The sequence below is a fragment of the Tamandua tetradactyla genome, chromosome 7 (genome assembly GCF_023851605.1).
Source record: "Tamandua tetradactyla isolate mTamTet1 chromosome 7, mTamTet1.pri, whole genome shotgun sequence".
NCBI classification, from domain to species: Eukaryota; Metazoa; Chordata; class Mammalia; order Pilosa; family Myrmecophagidae; genus Tamandua; species Tamandua tetradactyla.
The window spans coordinates 137314989-137331389 of record NC_135333.1 but is presented as its reverse complement, the minus strand read 5'-3'; positions in this window follow the sequence as shown (position 1 = coordinate 137331389).

Sequence of the window (16401 nt, the reverse complement as noted above, 5' to 3'; positions counted from 1 at the left end):
GGGTGGTTTCCTTCTTCATCACCAAAGGTCTCTGGCTGTGTGGGCTCTGTAGCTTTTTCCAAAATGATTTTCTCCTAAAGGGGTCCAGTAAGCAACATCACCTTGAATGGATGGAGACACATCTCCATGGAAACCATCTAATCAAAAGTTACCACCCACAATTAGGTGGGTCACATCTCCATGGAAACAATCAAAAAGCTCCCACCCAGCAATATTGAATGAAGATTAAAGGACATGGCTTTTCCGGGGTCCACAACAGATTTAAACTAGCACAGGGCCCATTACCAACACCTGCCCCTTCTAAGGCCTTAGATATGTTTGTAGCAAATTTTGTATTTTTTATTTTTTTATTTTTTTATTTTTATTTTTTATTAACGGAAAAAAAAAAAAGATATTAACACAACATTTAGAAATCATACCATTCTACATATGCACTCAGTAATTCTTAACATCATCACATAGATGCATGATCATTGTTTCTTAGTACATTTGCATCGGTTTAGAGGAACTAGCAACACAACAGAAAAAGATAAAATGTAATATAATATAAAGAAAAGAAATAAAAGTAATAGTAAAAAACAACAACAACAAACAAATCAACAAGCAAACAAAAACAAAAAAAACCCTATAGCTCAGATGCAGCTTCATTCAGTATTTTAACATGATTACTTTACAATTAGGTATTATTGTGCTGTCCATTTTTGAGTTTTTGTTTCTAGTCCTGTTGCACAGTCTGTATCCCTTCAGCTTCAATTACCCATTGTCTTACCCTGTTTCTAACTCCTGCTGAACTCTGTTACCAATGACATATTTCAAGTTTATTCTCGAATGTCCGTTCACATCAGTGGGACCATACAGTATTTGTCCTTTAGTTTTTGGCTGGATTCACTCAGCATAATATTCTCTAGGTCCATCCATGTTATTACATGGTTCATAAGTTTATCTTGTCTTAAAGCTGCATAATATTCCATCGTATGTATATACCACAGTTTGTTTAGCCATTCTTCTGTTGATGGAGATTTTGGCTGTTTCCATCTCTTTGCAATTGTAAATAACGCTGCTATAAACATTGGTGTGCAAATGTCCGTTTGTGTCTTTGCCCTTAAGTCCTTTGAGTAGATACCTAGCAATGGTATTGCTGGGTCGTATGGCAATTCTATATTCAGCTTTTTGAGGAACCACCAAACTGCCTTCCACAGTGGTTGCACCCTTTGACATTCCCACCAACAGTGGATAAGTGTGCCTCTTTCTCCGCATCCTCTCCAGCACTTGTCATTTTCTGTTTTGTTGATAATGGCCATTCTGGTGGGTGTGAGATGATATCTCATTGTGGTTTTGATTTGCATTTCTCTAATGGCCAGGGACATTGAGCATCTCTTCATGTGCCTCTTGGCCATCCGTATTTCTTCTTCTGGTAGGTGTCTGTTTAAGTCTTTTTCCCATTTTGTAATTGGGTTGGCTGTCTTTTTGTTGTTGAGTTGAATAATCTCTTTATAAATTCTGGATACTAGACCTTTATCTGATATGTCGTTTCCAAATATTGTCTCCCATTGTGTAGGCTGTCTTTCTACTTTCTTGATGAAGTTCTCTGATGCACAAAAGTGTTTAATTTTGAGGAGCTCCCATTTATTTATTTCCTTCTTCAGTGTTCTTGCTTTAGGTTTAAGGTCCATAAAACCACCTCCAGTTGTAAGATCCATAAGATATCTCCCAACATTTTCCTCTATCTGTTTTATGGTCTTAGACCTAATGTTTAGATCTTTGATCCATTTTGAGTTAACTTTTGTATAGGGTGTGAGAGATGGGTCTTTTTTCATTCTTTTGCATATGGATATCCAGTTCTCTAGGCACCATTTATTGAAGAGACTGCTCTGTCCCAGGTGAGTTGGCTTGACTGCCTTATCAAAGATCAAATGTCCATAGATGAGAGGGTCTATATCTGAGCACTCTATTCGATTCCATTGGTCGATATATCTATCTTTATGCCAATACCATGCTGTTTTGACCACTGTGGCTTCATAGTATGCCTTAAAGTCAGGCAGCGCGAGACCTCCAGCTTCGTTTTTTTTCCTCAAGATGTTTTTAGCAATTCGGGGCACCCTGCCCTTCCAGATAAATTTGCTTATTGGTTTTTCTATTTCTGAAAAATAAGTTGTTGGGATTTTGATTGGTATTGCATTGAATCTGTAAATCAATTTAGGTAGGATTGACATCTTAACTATATTTAGTCTTCCAATCCTTGAACACGGTATGCCCTTCCATCTATTTAGGTCTTCTGTGATTTCTTTTAACAGTTTTTTGTAGTTTTCTTTATATAGGTTTTTTGTCTCTTTGGTTAAATTTATTCCTAGGTATTTTATTCTTTTAGTTGCGATTGTAAATGGGATTCGTTTCTTGATTTCCCCCTCAGCTTGTTCATTACTAGTGTATAGAAAAGCTACAGATTTTTGAATGTTGATCTTGTAGCCTGTTACTTTGCTGTACTCATTTATTAGCTCTATTAATTTTGTTGTGGATTTTTCTGGGTTTTCTACATATAGTATCATATCGTCTGCAAACAGTGATAGTTTTACTTCTTCCTTTCCTATTTTGATGCCTTGTATTTCTTTTTCTTGCCTAATTGCTCTGGCTAGAACTTCCAACACAATGTTGAATAATAGTGGTGATAGTGGACATCCTTGTCTTGTTCCTGATCTTAGGGGGAAAGTTTTCAATTTTTCCCCATTGAGGATGATATTAGCTGTGGGTTTTTCATATATTCCCTCTATCATTTTAAGGAAGTTCCCTTGTATTCCTATCTTTTGAAGTGTTTTCAGCAGGAAAGGATGTTGAATCTTGTCAAATGCCTTCTCTGCATCAATTGAGATGATCATGTGATTTTTCTGCTTTGATTTGTTGATATGGTGTATTACATTAATTGATTTTCTTATGTTGAACCATCCTTGCATACCTGGGATGAATCCTACTTGGTCATGATGTATAATTCTTTTAATGTGTTGTTGGATACGATTTGCTAGAATTTTATTGAGGATTTTTGCATCTGTATTCATTAGAGAGATTGGTCTGTAGTTTTCTTTTTTTGTAATATCTTTGCCTGGTTTTGGTATGAGGGTGATGTTGGCTTCATAGAATGAATTAGGTAGTTTTCCCTCCACTTCGATTATGTTGAAGAGTTTGAGGAGAGTAGGTACTAATTCTTTCTGGAATGTTTGATAGAATTCACATGTGAAGCCGTCTGGTCCTGGACTTTTCTTTTTAGGGAGCTTTTGAATAACTAATTCAATCTCTTTACTTGTGATTGGTTTGTTGAGGTCGTCTATTTCTTCTTGAGTCAAAGTTGGTTGTTCATGTCTTTCCAGGAACCTGTCCATTTCTTCTAAATTGTTGTATTTATTAGCGTAAAGTTGTTCATAGTATCCTGTTATTACCTCCTTTATTTCTGTGAGGTCAGTAGTTATGTCTCCTCTTTCATTTCTAATCTTATTTATTTGCATCCTCTCTCTTCTTCTTTTTGTCAATCTTGCTAAGGGCCCATCAATCTTGTTGATTTTCTCATAGAACCAACTTCTGGTCTTATTGATTTTCTCTATTGTTTTCATGTTTTCAATTTCATTTATTTCTGCTCTAACCTTTGTTATTTCTTTCCTTTTGCTTGCTTTGGGATTAGTTTGCTGTTCTTTCTCCAGTTCTTCCAAGTGGACAGTTAATTCCTGCATTTTTGCCTTTTCTTCTTTTCTGATAAAGGCATTTAGGGCAATAAATTTCCCTCTTAGCACTGCCTTTGCTGCGTCCCATAAGTTTTGATATGTTGTATCTTCATTTTCATTTGCCTCTAGGTATTTACTAATTTCTCTTGCAATTTCTTCTTTGACCCACTTGTTGTTTAAGAGTGTGTTGTTTAGCCTCCATGTATTTATGAATTTTCTGGCCCTCCGCCTATTATTGATTTCCAACTTCATTCCTTTATGATCCGAGAAAGTGTTGTGTATGATTTCAATATTTTTAAATTTGTTAAGACTTGCTTTGTGACCCAGCATATGGTCTATCTTTGAGAATGATCCATGAGCACTTGAAAAAAAGGTGTATCCTGCTGTTGTGGGATGTAATGTCCTATAAATGTCTGTTAAGTCAAGTTCATTTATAGTAATATTCAGGTTCTCTATTTCTTTATTGATCCTCTGTGTAGATGTTCTGTCCATTGATGAGAGTGGTGAATTGAAGTCTCCAACTATTATGGTATATGTGTCTATTTCCCTCTTCAGTGTTTGCAGTGTATTCCTCACGTATTTTGGGGCATTCTGGTTCGGTGCGTAAATATTTATGATTGTTATGTCTTCTTGCTTAATTGTTCCTTTTAATAGTATATAGTGTCCTTCTTTGTCTCTTTTAACTGTTTTACATTTGAAGTCTAATTTGTTGGATATTAGTATAGCCACTCCTGCTCTTTTCTGGTTGTTGTTTGCATGAAATATCTTTTCCCAACCTTTCACTTTCAACCTATATTTATCTTTGGGTCTAAGATGTGTTTCCTGTAGACAGCATATAGAAGGATCCTGTTTTTTAATCCATTCTGCCAGTCTATGTCTTTTAATTGGGGAATTCAGTCCATTGACATTTAGAGTTATTACTGTTTGGATAATATTTTCCTCTACCATTTTGCCTTTTGTATTATATATATCATATCTGACTTTCCTTCTTTCTACACTTTTCTCCATGTCTCTCTCTTCTGTCTTTTTGTATCTGACTCTAGTGCTTCCTTTAGTATTTCTTGCAGAGCTGGTCTCTTGGTCACAAATTCTCTTAGTGACTTTTTGTCTGAGAATGTTTTAATTTCTCCCTCATTTTTGAAGGACAATTTTGCTGGATATAGGAGTCTTGGCTGGCAGTTTTTCTCTTTTAGTAACTTAAATATATCATCCCACTGTCTTCTAGCTTCCATGGTTTCTGCTGAGAAATCTACACATAGTCTTATTGGGTTTCCCTTGTATGTGACGGATTGTTTTTCTCTCGCTGCCTTCAAGATCCTCTCTTTCTCTTTGACCTCTGACATTCTAACTAGTAAGTGTCTTGAGGAACGCCTATTTGTGTCTAATCTCTTTGGGGTGCGCTGCACTTCTTGGATCTGTAATTTTAGGTCTTTCATAAGAGTTGGGAAATTTTCAGTGATAATTTCTTCCATTAGTTTTTCTCCTCCTTTTCCCTTCTCTTCTCCTTCTGGGATACCCACTACACGTATATTTGTACGGTTCACATTGTCCTTGAGTTCCCTGATACCTTGTTCAAATTTTTCCATTCTTTTCCGGATAGTTTCTGTTTCTTTTTGGGATTCAGATGTTTCATCCTCCAAATCACTAATTCTATCTTCTGTTTCTTTAAATCTGTCATTGTAGGTATCCATTGTTTTTTCCATCTTTTCTACTTTATCTTTCACTTCCATAAGTTCTGTGATTTGTTTTTTCAGTTTTTCTATTTCTTCTTTATGTTCAGCCCATGTCTTCTTCATGTCCTCCCTCAATTTATCGATTTCGTTTTTGAAGAGGTTTTCCATTTCTGTTCGTATATTCAGCATTAGTTGTTTCAGCTCCTGTATCTCATTTGAACTATTGGTTTCTTCGTTTGACTGGGCCATATGTTCAATTTTCTGAGCGTGATCCGTTATCTTCTGCTGGCGTCTGGGCATTTAGTCAGATTTCCCCGGGTGTTCGACCCCACAGCTTGAAAGATTTTTCTGCGCAATCTCTGGGTTCTGTTCTTCCTATCCTGCCCAGTAGGTGGCGCTCGTGGCACACGCCTGTCTGTGGGTTCCACCAGCGAAAGTTGCTGTGGGTCCCTCAACTCTGGAAAACTCTCGCCGTAGGGGAGGTTCAGCAACCTAAGCGTCTTGGAAGAATGCCAGCCGGCCCGGGGTTCCAAACGTGGGGAGGGTCGCCGGCCGTCGCAGCACAGGAGAGCGTCCGGCCAAATTAGGCAGTCGGCGCGGGGCACCAAGCGTGGCGGGAGGGCGCCAGCTGTCGCAGCCCGGGAGAGTACACTGTTCCCAGCCGACGGGGGAGTCACGTGTTTGGAAGGGATCCCCTGGTCACTGTTCTCCGCAGTCTGGGGGTTTCCGACCCAACTATCTCAGTTGTTCCGGGGGGCCTCGTGTGGTGGGGGCACCAGCCGCCACGGCCTGAGGGGACCGCCTGTCCAATTCTACCAGCTGGCCCAGGAAGGTGGAAGGGAGGGACTCCGGTCGCTTGTCGTCCCACCCAGGAAAGCCCGTGCCCCTTGGTGATCTCACCGGAGCTGGTTCTCCCAGATAGTCAGCCGTTCCAGGATGGGGTCCGCTGTCCCTTTGATCTCCGTCGTGGCTCCGGGAGCTGCTCTGTATTATCTCCACTCCCCCAGTAGCTGTTCTGGAGGAGGAAAGGTGAGGGCGGCAAGGCTGTCGAGGCTGGTGGCGGAGGAGCACGGTGAAGGCGGGGGAAGAGGGCACCGTGGTGGTTGGAGAGCAGCCGGAGCAGGAGGGGGAAGAGAGGGGAGAAGGAGGTCGGGCGGCTCGGCTGCTGCGGGGCTTGGGCGCCGCGCGGTGGGCCGGCGGAGAAAGAGAGGGGAGAAGGAGGTCGGGCGGCTCGGCTGCTGCAGGGCGTGGGCGCCGCGCGGCGGGCCAGCGGAGAAAGAGAGGGGAGAAGGAGGTCGGGCAGCTCGGCTGCTGCGGGGCTTGGGCGCCGCGCGGCGGGCCGGCGGAGAAAGAGAGGGGAGAAGGAGGTCGGGCGGCTCGGCTGCTGCGGGGCGTGGGCACCGCGCGGCGGGCCGGCGGAGAAAGAGAGGGGAGAAGGAGGTCGGGCGGCTCGGCTGCTGCGGGCTGTATTTTTTTTAAGAGAGCCCCCCACCACCATCACCATACTGTAAAAGGTGTTGGCTTCTAAACCCACCTGAACCCAATCCTACTTCTGGATTATTCTAGAGCTAGCTTTTACCCCTGTAAGTTTTATTTTTCCTCATTTCATTCTGAAGGAGTAAGCTGTTTCAGGCTTGTGATGTCCTGAAAATTATCCTTTATACTACCTGCAAAGAGAAAGAGAAATAGAGCGAGTAGCCTGAGGAGTAGGTGAGGGTAAAGAGAAGGATGTTTAGGCTGGAAAAATTTAGGTACGTTTAGAAATGAGTAAAATGGATGGAGGGAGACTGATGATGCCAGAAAAAAGAGGTAATGGAAGAAAGAGATTCAGCACCTTTCTTTAGAAAGGAAGAAGGATCCTTCTCCCTCTGAATCAACAGAAAGGAGGCAAGAGGAGATGTATTTTAGGGAGATCTACAAACGCAGACTTCTGACTCATGTGGCTTTTATCTTCTCTTTGGATTTGGAGAAAACATTACCTGTTAAGGGTGAGGGATTGGAGGTTGTGTCAGAGGTTTAAGAAGTGTATTTTATAATTTTCAACACAGAGTCTACAAAGGGGAGCTCACCAGAGACAAAATTTCTCTTTGCTAGAGCACTGCTGAGTAACTCTGAAAACCCAAGCTTGGGTACCAGGCAATGCTGTTATAGATTCTCATACTCCTCAGACAGCCCTAGAATTTGATTCTTTCAGGGCCTGGGGCAGCTGAAAAAGGAGGGAAAGCAGGCCCAAGAAGTGAAAGAAATGGAGCTGCTGACAACCATGTCACTGAAGGGAGTAACCAGAGAGTGAATTTAGAGACTAGAGATCTTTTTTTTTCTTTTAAATATTTTTATTGACAGATTTTCACACGCATATAGTCTATACATGGTGTACAATCAATGGCTCACAATATCATCACGTAGTTGTGTATTCATCACCATGATCATTTTTAGAACATTTGCATCACTCCAGAAAAAGGAATAAAAAGAAAAAAGAAAAAACTCATACATCCCATACCCCTTACCCCCCTTCTTTGACCACTAGTATTTCTTTTTTTCTCATATACCCCTTTATTATTATTATTATTATTATTATTATTATTTTAATTGATAGAACAATATACAAACACAAACATTCCTAACATACAAACATTCCATACATGGTGTACAATCAGTGGCTCACAATATGATCATATAGTTGTGTATTCACCACTATGATCACTTTTTAGAATATTTGCATCACTCCAGTAAAAGAAAAAAAATAAAGAAGAAAAAAATTCGTACATACCATGCCCCTAACCCCTCCCTCTCATTGACCACTAGTAATTCCATCTACCCAATATATTTTAACCTTTGTTCCCTCCATATTTTTTATCCATATTATTTACTCATCTGTAAAAGGAGTTTTTTTTTAGATAAAAGGAGCATCAGACACAAGGTTTTCACAATCACACAGTCACACTATAAAAGCTATTAACATTGTACAATCATCTTCAGGAAACAAGGCCACTGGAACACATATCTATAGTTTCAGGTACTTCCCTTTAGCCACCCAAATGCATCGTAAACTGAAAAGAGATATCTATATAATGTGTAAGAATAACCTCTAGGATAACCTCTTGACTCTGTTTGAAAGCTCTCGGTCACTGAAACTTTATTTTTTCTCATTTCTCTCTTCCCACTTTTGGTCAAGAAGGTTTTCTCAATTCCTTGATGCTGGGTCCCAGCTCATCCTAGGATTTCTGTCCCACCTTGGCAGGGAGATTTACACCCCTGGGAATCATGTCCCATGTAGTGGGGGAAGGGCAATGGGTTCACTTGCCATGTCGACTTAGCAGACAGGCCACATCTGAGCAAAAAGAGGTACTCTGGGGGTGACTCTTAGACCTAATTTTAGGTAGGCTTAGGCTTTCCTCTTCAGGAATAAATTTCACAGGGGCACACCCCAAGATCAAGGGCTCAGCCTATTGATTTGGTTGTCCCCACTGCTTGCAAGAGTTTTGGAAATTCTCCAAATAGGGAAACTGACTATTTCCCCCTTTCTCCCAATTCTCCTAAGTGGGCTTTGCAAATACTTCTTTATTTAATGTCCAGATCACTCTGGGATTTATTAAGGCATCACATTAACCTGGACAAACCAACAAAATCTCATACCCTATTCAAGAGTCCCTATACTTAAGGTGTTCAACTAAACTGATCATACAAGTTAAATTGGGAAATGTGCTACCCAAAATATAAATTTTGCACCAAATAAACATTTCTCCCTTTAGTCTCACACAAAAAGTTGGAGTTTTAAGATATGGACGATATCATCCTTTACCCAGTATTCTGATATACCTTAGTCCTATCCAGATTAGCTTCATTCATATCTCTACTCGTTGAGACTAGAGATCTTAATCAAGTCAAAGAGCAAGTTTAGTGGGAAGAATACTAGAAGAAGAGGAAATCATGGTCTGAGTAGGATTTCTGAAGAAGAGTTTGAAGAGGCACAAGTTTGAGTGATGGCAAGGTCTAGGGTTGTCAAAAAGAGAGAGCTAGAAGGTTAAGGTGACTGATATAAAAGAGATCAAGTAGCCAAGAAAGCAAGTTAGACATGGTTGAGGACAATGGAAAGATCAAAGACAGAGATCTCTGCACCAGAAAATCCTAATAGAAGGGGAATGGCGTGGCTCTCTGGAGATGGAAGCTATAGGGATGTAGAGAGAGTTAATGTGGTAAGCAGTATGATGGTCCCCAAAGATGTCCAGGTTCCAATCCCTGGAACCTGTGAATATACTACCTTATATGGCAAAAGGGATTGTTCAAATGTGATTAGATTAAGGATTTTGCGTTGAAGAGATTATCTGGATTACTTGGGCAGAATCAATGTAATCAAAAGGATCCATAAGTGATGGAAAAGGGAGGCAAAAAAATCAGAGAAGGAGATGTGACAACAGAAGCCAAAGTCAGAATGTTTTGAGTGCTGGCTTTGAAGTTGAGGAAGAGGACACTAGCCAAGGAATGTAAGTGGCCTCTAGAAGCTGGAAAAGGCAAGAAACAAATTCTCGTCTAGAGCGTCCAGAAGGAACTGTAAATCCCACTGCCACTTTGGTTTTAGCCTAGTGAAATCCATTTTAGATTTCAGACCTCTAAACGTAAGATAATAAATTTATATTGTTTCAAGTCACTAAGATTCTGGTAACTTGTTACAGCAGCAATAGGAAACTAATAAGGATGGGAAAGAGTTGGTATGAATTTTTTGAAAGGGAGAGATTTTGAAGAGTGTGAAAGAGCAGTGCTTTGCAGACAGAAGAAATCACCTCTGGCCAACATACAGAGCACGTGAGCAATAATGAGCTGCCCCATGTGAGAGGGGTGAAGGGACACAGGAAATCCAAGTTCCAGTTGAAGCCAGGAAGTAGAAGAAGTATTGAGGGAAAGGGTTAAGAGCGTAGGGGATTATTTTTATTTTTACCTTTTGCAATAGAATAAGAGTTTCAAGGGGTACAGTGTGAACAGTTAGAAGCCAGAATACTGGGAGAAGACTCAGTTGGTTGGAAGGATCCTATGAAATAGGATCTGTGACTTCCAGGTGGTAGCTCATTGTGAACACACTATGGGCCATTACTGAGAACCAGAGGAGAAAGGGAAGCAGGCTGTTGAGAGGTGGACAGGCAAGGCAGAGAAGGAACTAGCTTCACTCAGCAGTTCTAATCAAATGCCCTTTGGTTCCCCTTTAAATCTAACTGGGCTTGTTTGAGGCATGGTGACTGCCTCTGCTGGTTTTAGTCAAATTCTATAATAAAACTTATGGTTTTTAAAAGACTGAGATCAATTTTATGCAGAGCAGCTTATCATACATAATACTAACTAGTTAATAATTGTGATGAACATGCTATAATAAATTCATCTCTTTACAAGTTGTAATAAAAATGTTTTGTTGATTAGAGAATACCTTACCCAAATGGGCATATAAGAGCTCACTGAATTTAATTAAGATAAGTCACAAAGTGCTGAAAATCTTGATTTACTTCCATGTGAGAGCCTAATGCTCCTAAGTAAGGTTGGCCTCATTTTCAAGATAAAAAAAGATGAGCCCCTGCCACGGAATCATGAGAGAGCTAAGCAGAAAGGAACTTCCAGAAAATGTTAGAAGAACTCAAACACTTTAGCCTTTGAGCTGAGCTCAGCCATATGTGGGCCCAAACCCTACTTTTGTACTTCTGGCACAAGACCTAGAACAAAAGCAAGCTTGGTTCCTTTCCATTAGGTTTAAACCCTGGCCTTTAGATATTACTAGTACATGACAAAGAAACAGGAAGGGGAAACCCAAGGAAAAGAACAGGGATGTCAGCATCTCTCTAGAGGAACCAGAGCAGAGATAGCCTTATCTCCCAAGCAAATGGTCACCCGGGTCTCTCTTACCACACTAGCAGCACAGATGAGAAAAAGGATCCAAGAGAGGCAGCAACAACAAAAGATAGAAATCCAAAGAGATTAGCCCCTGAGAAGGAAGAGTTTTTAACCTCTTCATTATTAATATTAAAAGTTCCACCCCTTCACACCGTGACACAATTATGTTCTTCACTTCCATGCATATCAGACTCCCCTCCCTTGGGTGGAGTATTAGATTGGAGAGCATTGAAAGTCCCTTTATAAACCACCAAATAAGCATTCCCTTTCAAACTACAAGCTCATAAACTAAATGTCTGGATGTATATGTTCATCGTGTATACATCCATCCATTTGTCCCTTCCTGCATACAAAGCTAATTGCTTCTTCAGTTAAGCACTTTTCAGTCTTATTAGAGTTGCTAGCATATTAAAGAACATTTGCTGACCTTGGTTTCCCAGGGGACCAAGGCAAGCATTTTCAGGAACCACCTGGTATTATTTGTACAGTGTGTATCAGGTGTGAGAAGAATAATTTACTGCCTTTCAAATGCACACTGCTTCCCCTTCAAGTGGGTGCACCTGCCTCTAAACCCAGGGTGTCTGGCTGCACTCAAACAGAGCTGAAGACTGGTCTCAGCTAGCCAGCAGTCTTCCAAATCACATACAGTATTAACTGTCTTGGAAGCACTTGTCTGTGAATTTTGAGGATGCATAGGAGATGTGGTTGAATCCCTTGAGGAGTTCAGGGGTGGTAGAAGTAGGACTGAGATCCCCCAGAATCACACAAGGGTGCACATGCAGAGTCACCATGATGCTCAGTCTCATACACAGTTATTGCTGGTGCAAGGATTATTGTAAATGATCTGACCACTTCTCCTTTCATAAATATTGAGCTTGGAATGCTCAGGGCTGACCGTTATCTTTTGGAGACCAGAGTTTCCAAGAGAGCTAACTTCATGAATGAGTGAACAGTGCAGTCACACAGGGCCCAGTACCTAAGAAGGGTCCCATGCTTTGTTCAATGCTCTATGGTCACTGTTTTGAAATTCTTAATAATTTTTTAATAAGAGGGCTGACACTTTTTTTTAATTGTGAAAAATAACATATGCAAGAAAGGAATAAGTTTCAAAGCACACCACAACAATTAGTTATAGAAGAGATTTCAGAGTTTGATATGGGTTACAGTTCCACAATTTTAGGTTGCTTCAGGCTGCTCCAAGATACTGAAGACTAAAAGAAATAGCAATATAATGAGTCAGGGGTCATACTCATTTGTTAAATTTTACCTTCTCTGTATAATTCCACCATCACCTTTGGTCTTTTTCTCTCTCTGTAGGGATATTTGGGTATATCCATTCTAACTTTTTCATGTTGGAAAGGACTGTTGATAATAGGGGACAGGGGGAAGGAATGAGTTGATGCTCTGGAGAGGTGGCCTCTCTGTATTTTAGGACTTATCTGGGCTGGAGACCCACCTGGAGGTTGTAGGTTTCTGGAAAGTTACCCTAGTGCATGGAAGAGGACTGGCACTTTCATTTTGCACTGGGCTCCACAAATTATATAGCCAGTCTTGGTCTCTGTTTGTTTTTTGTTTTTTTTTATTATGAGCCCTCTAATTTTAGGATCTCTTTTAGTCCGTAACCTTCTTCTGCTTGCATTTATGTGTCTATATCCATTTTCCAGACTGCAGGTTTTCTGAAGACACGTATTTTCTTCTCTCTTTTCCCCCAGGGCTTAGCATAGTGCCTGGCACATCCTAAATGCTCAGACAATATGTGTTGAGTGATTGAATGCTTCAAAGACATCTTAGGGATGTTCCCATAGCCAAGGTAACAAGCAGACTATTGGGATAGTGCCACATTTGGTATCAAGTTCTCCATAAAAGAGGTAATTAATTCTGGACACTCCTTAACTACCTCCCCCTCAACCACTTCTTTCTGTCTGAGCCGTAAGCGGCTTTCACGCTTCATTACCCACACTGATTCTTTGTTCACCTGATTCCAGATTCCGTAAGCTGAGCAAGGAACCTGGTACTGACCCAGACAACCATGTTTAGTGGGCCAAACTGAGCTGCTGTTGACAAAGTTCAGGGAGGCAGTTTTTAGTTTTGACATGAGCTTGGACACACCTTCACCTTGGCCAACTGAGCTGCGGGGCTTGGGAGAAGCGGATGTAAGAATAACAGTCATAAGTCCTAAGAAAGTTATATAATGAGGGCCCTCTTTCTCACGTTCGGCAGTTGGACAACAAATCTAGTAGATGTAAGCACCAGCGGCACCTCAAACGCTACGTCTGTGCCACGACTCTTCATGAAGGGGCTTTCCCTTGAACATCTGAGGTGCTCCTGCACCCTGTCCAACAATTTTTATTGCATTTTGAATAAATTTGAGGAGACCTAATTAAAGGAAACACCCAAATCTGGGGACCACAAATATGATTTACCTCAAATGGCTGGCTGGAACACCGTACCGTATTAAATAGTGCTCTGAGGCTGAAAAAAAAGAGTGCAGCCACCAATTGGTAATGTCTGCCACGGGCACTTATGCTAATATTTATTGGTAGTCTAGCATAGCACTGAATACATAGTAAATGTCCCATGCCCATTTTACTTGTTAAATAGATTGATAAGGATTTGCTGTCAATGCTCTAAGTCCATCCTTAAAACTAACTAGGCAGTTTTGAACAAATTCTTCAGCTGGAACTTCTGTTTCCTCAGCTGTAAAATGACTTGACAGTCTGAAATGCTTCTAGCTCCAAAATTCCTTAATTACATTAATCTTTCTGTAAAATGAAGGTCACTTGTGTTAAACAAACACCTCTCTACACTCCTATTTTTTCTGTATTTGACTAAGGCTTCATTTTTTTAAAAAGCCCTGCTGTGGGGGCCTGTCCTAATTTTTAATGCAGCAAAGTGTATAGTATATATTTTCATAGAATTGTCAGAATATGTTTCTTTTGAATCTGGACTGTGACAAATGATGAGAAATGGGGATTTCAAGAATTACACCTTAAAGTGAATTCTGAGACTCAGGATCCAAACCCATGTATGGCCTTGTCTCCATTTCATAAATCTAAGAGACGTGTCCTCTTCAGAGATCTGTGCTACTTTTATTGGTCTTAAACCAGAAATGATTTTTTGTGGTAAAAAACAAAAACAGAGACATTTGCCTTATTATAGCTTCTATGGAAGGGACTAAGCCAGATAACAATCACTCACTTATTTTTCTCTTTCCTTTTCCTAGCAGCTACTACCCAACTCATACCTCCCCCATCTTATACTGACAATTATGCTTCCTCCTAATGTCAAGAGACGCTAACCAGGGAGCTTCTAGGTAAATAACCCAGAGAATCAGATAACTAGTTAGGGTAATTGGGTATTTAGCGGCAATGGAATATAGTGGATTTGCTATGATTCTTGGGAGCATGAGGGTAAATGAGAAAGCAATCAGGGAATCTTCTACTTGTGGAGCTAGCCTGGTGCTCTGGCATCAGAGGATTCATCCAATTTGCTTATGAAAAGCATCAGACACTAGGAAAGCTTATCAGTCACCCAGGAACTCACATGGTCAACACTGACAATTGTACACATGGGGCAAATTCAAGAACCCTGCTGCATTAGTTTCCTAGAACTGCTGTAACAAATTAACACGGATGTGGTGGCTTAAAACAACAGAAATGTACTCTTGCACAATTCTGGAGGCCAGAAGTCCAAAATCAAGGTGTTGGCGGGGCCACACTTCCCTCGGAAGCTTTAGGGGAGAATCCTCAATTGCCTCTTTGAGTTACTGGTGGCTCCAGGCATTCCTGGGTCTGTAGCTGCATAACTCCAATCTCTGCTTCCACTTTCACATGGTTTCCTCTCTGTCTGTGTCTCTTCTCTGTGTACCTCTTATAAGAATATTTGCCATTGGAGTTAGGGCACTCCCAGGTCATCCAGGGTGTTCTCATTGCAAGACCCTTAAAGTAATTATATCTGCAAAGACCCTTTCCCACCCCCCCCCCCCCAAAAAAAAACTCACATTCACAGGTTCAGGGGTTAGGATGTGGACATATTTTTCTTGGGGCCACCATTCAATCCAGCACGCCTGGGAATGCCTCTTGACCCACGTGATTTCCCCTTTAATCTGCCTTGATCTCTAAACTGCTTCGTTAGAGATTCATTCTTTGGAGTTAAGGTCTTTGTCCCCTAATGAAAATAAAACGCTCAGTGGAGAGATGACACATTGAATAAACTACTAGACATTTACTATCACGCATCATAATTTTAAAAAGTGTATTGATTTTTATTGCAAAAGGAAATATCTTTTGTCATATTTTACATTACAGATAAAGCTAAAGCATCTCTTCTGCAGTGCTGCACGTAGTTACATAGTAGACCTTCTTGCTCAGTGAGTCACTGTCCTGCAGAAGCCCTGCCCTTGACCCCCTGCTCGCCAATTCCCAACCCTATATTCCCACATGAGGGTAACATTGCTATCAGCTTGGTGTAAACCCTTCCAGACTTTTTTTCTGTGCATTCACATACAAATATATGTGCCCACAGAACAGAAGGAATGATGTGGGGTCATGCTTCTTTCTGTATAAATGGCATCATTATATACATTATTCTGAAACATGCCTTTTTTTTGCATGGGTAGGCACTGGGAACTGAACCCGGGTCTCTGGCATGGCAGGCTGAAATGTGCTTTTTTAAACTTAACAATATTACCTGGAGATCTTCCCACTTTAGTTTATGCATTTTTATAAATATTTAGCCAATTTTACACATGGTTTAAAGAATCAAATAATACAACAAGAGACATAAAAGCTGTAGTCCTTCTTCTTACCCTTCCTTCCTCTGGCTCCAACATTCAAGAAGGAACCACTTTCGGCAACTTCTACTTTAAATTCTTCTGATAGTTTCTTTTATATCTATAAATAATGTTTCTTCATTTATCAACTTGAAACATTGCCTACAACTTCCTGTTATGATGAATGAGGATTTAGCTTCCCTACATAGTCACTGTGTGCCTGTTCCTGATGTAGTTTTGTCACCACATTAATTTCTTCATTAGTTTTATCTGTACCTTCTGACAATCAATTCAACCTCCAGCCCTTGTTCCATCAATATAGACATGCTTCTCAAATCCTTGTTTGAAAGACAGTGATAAAGTCAGTCAATATGTC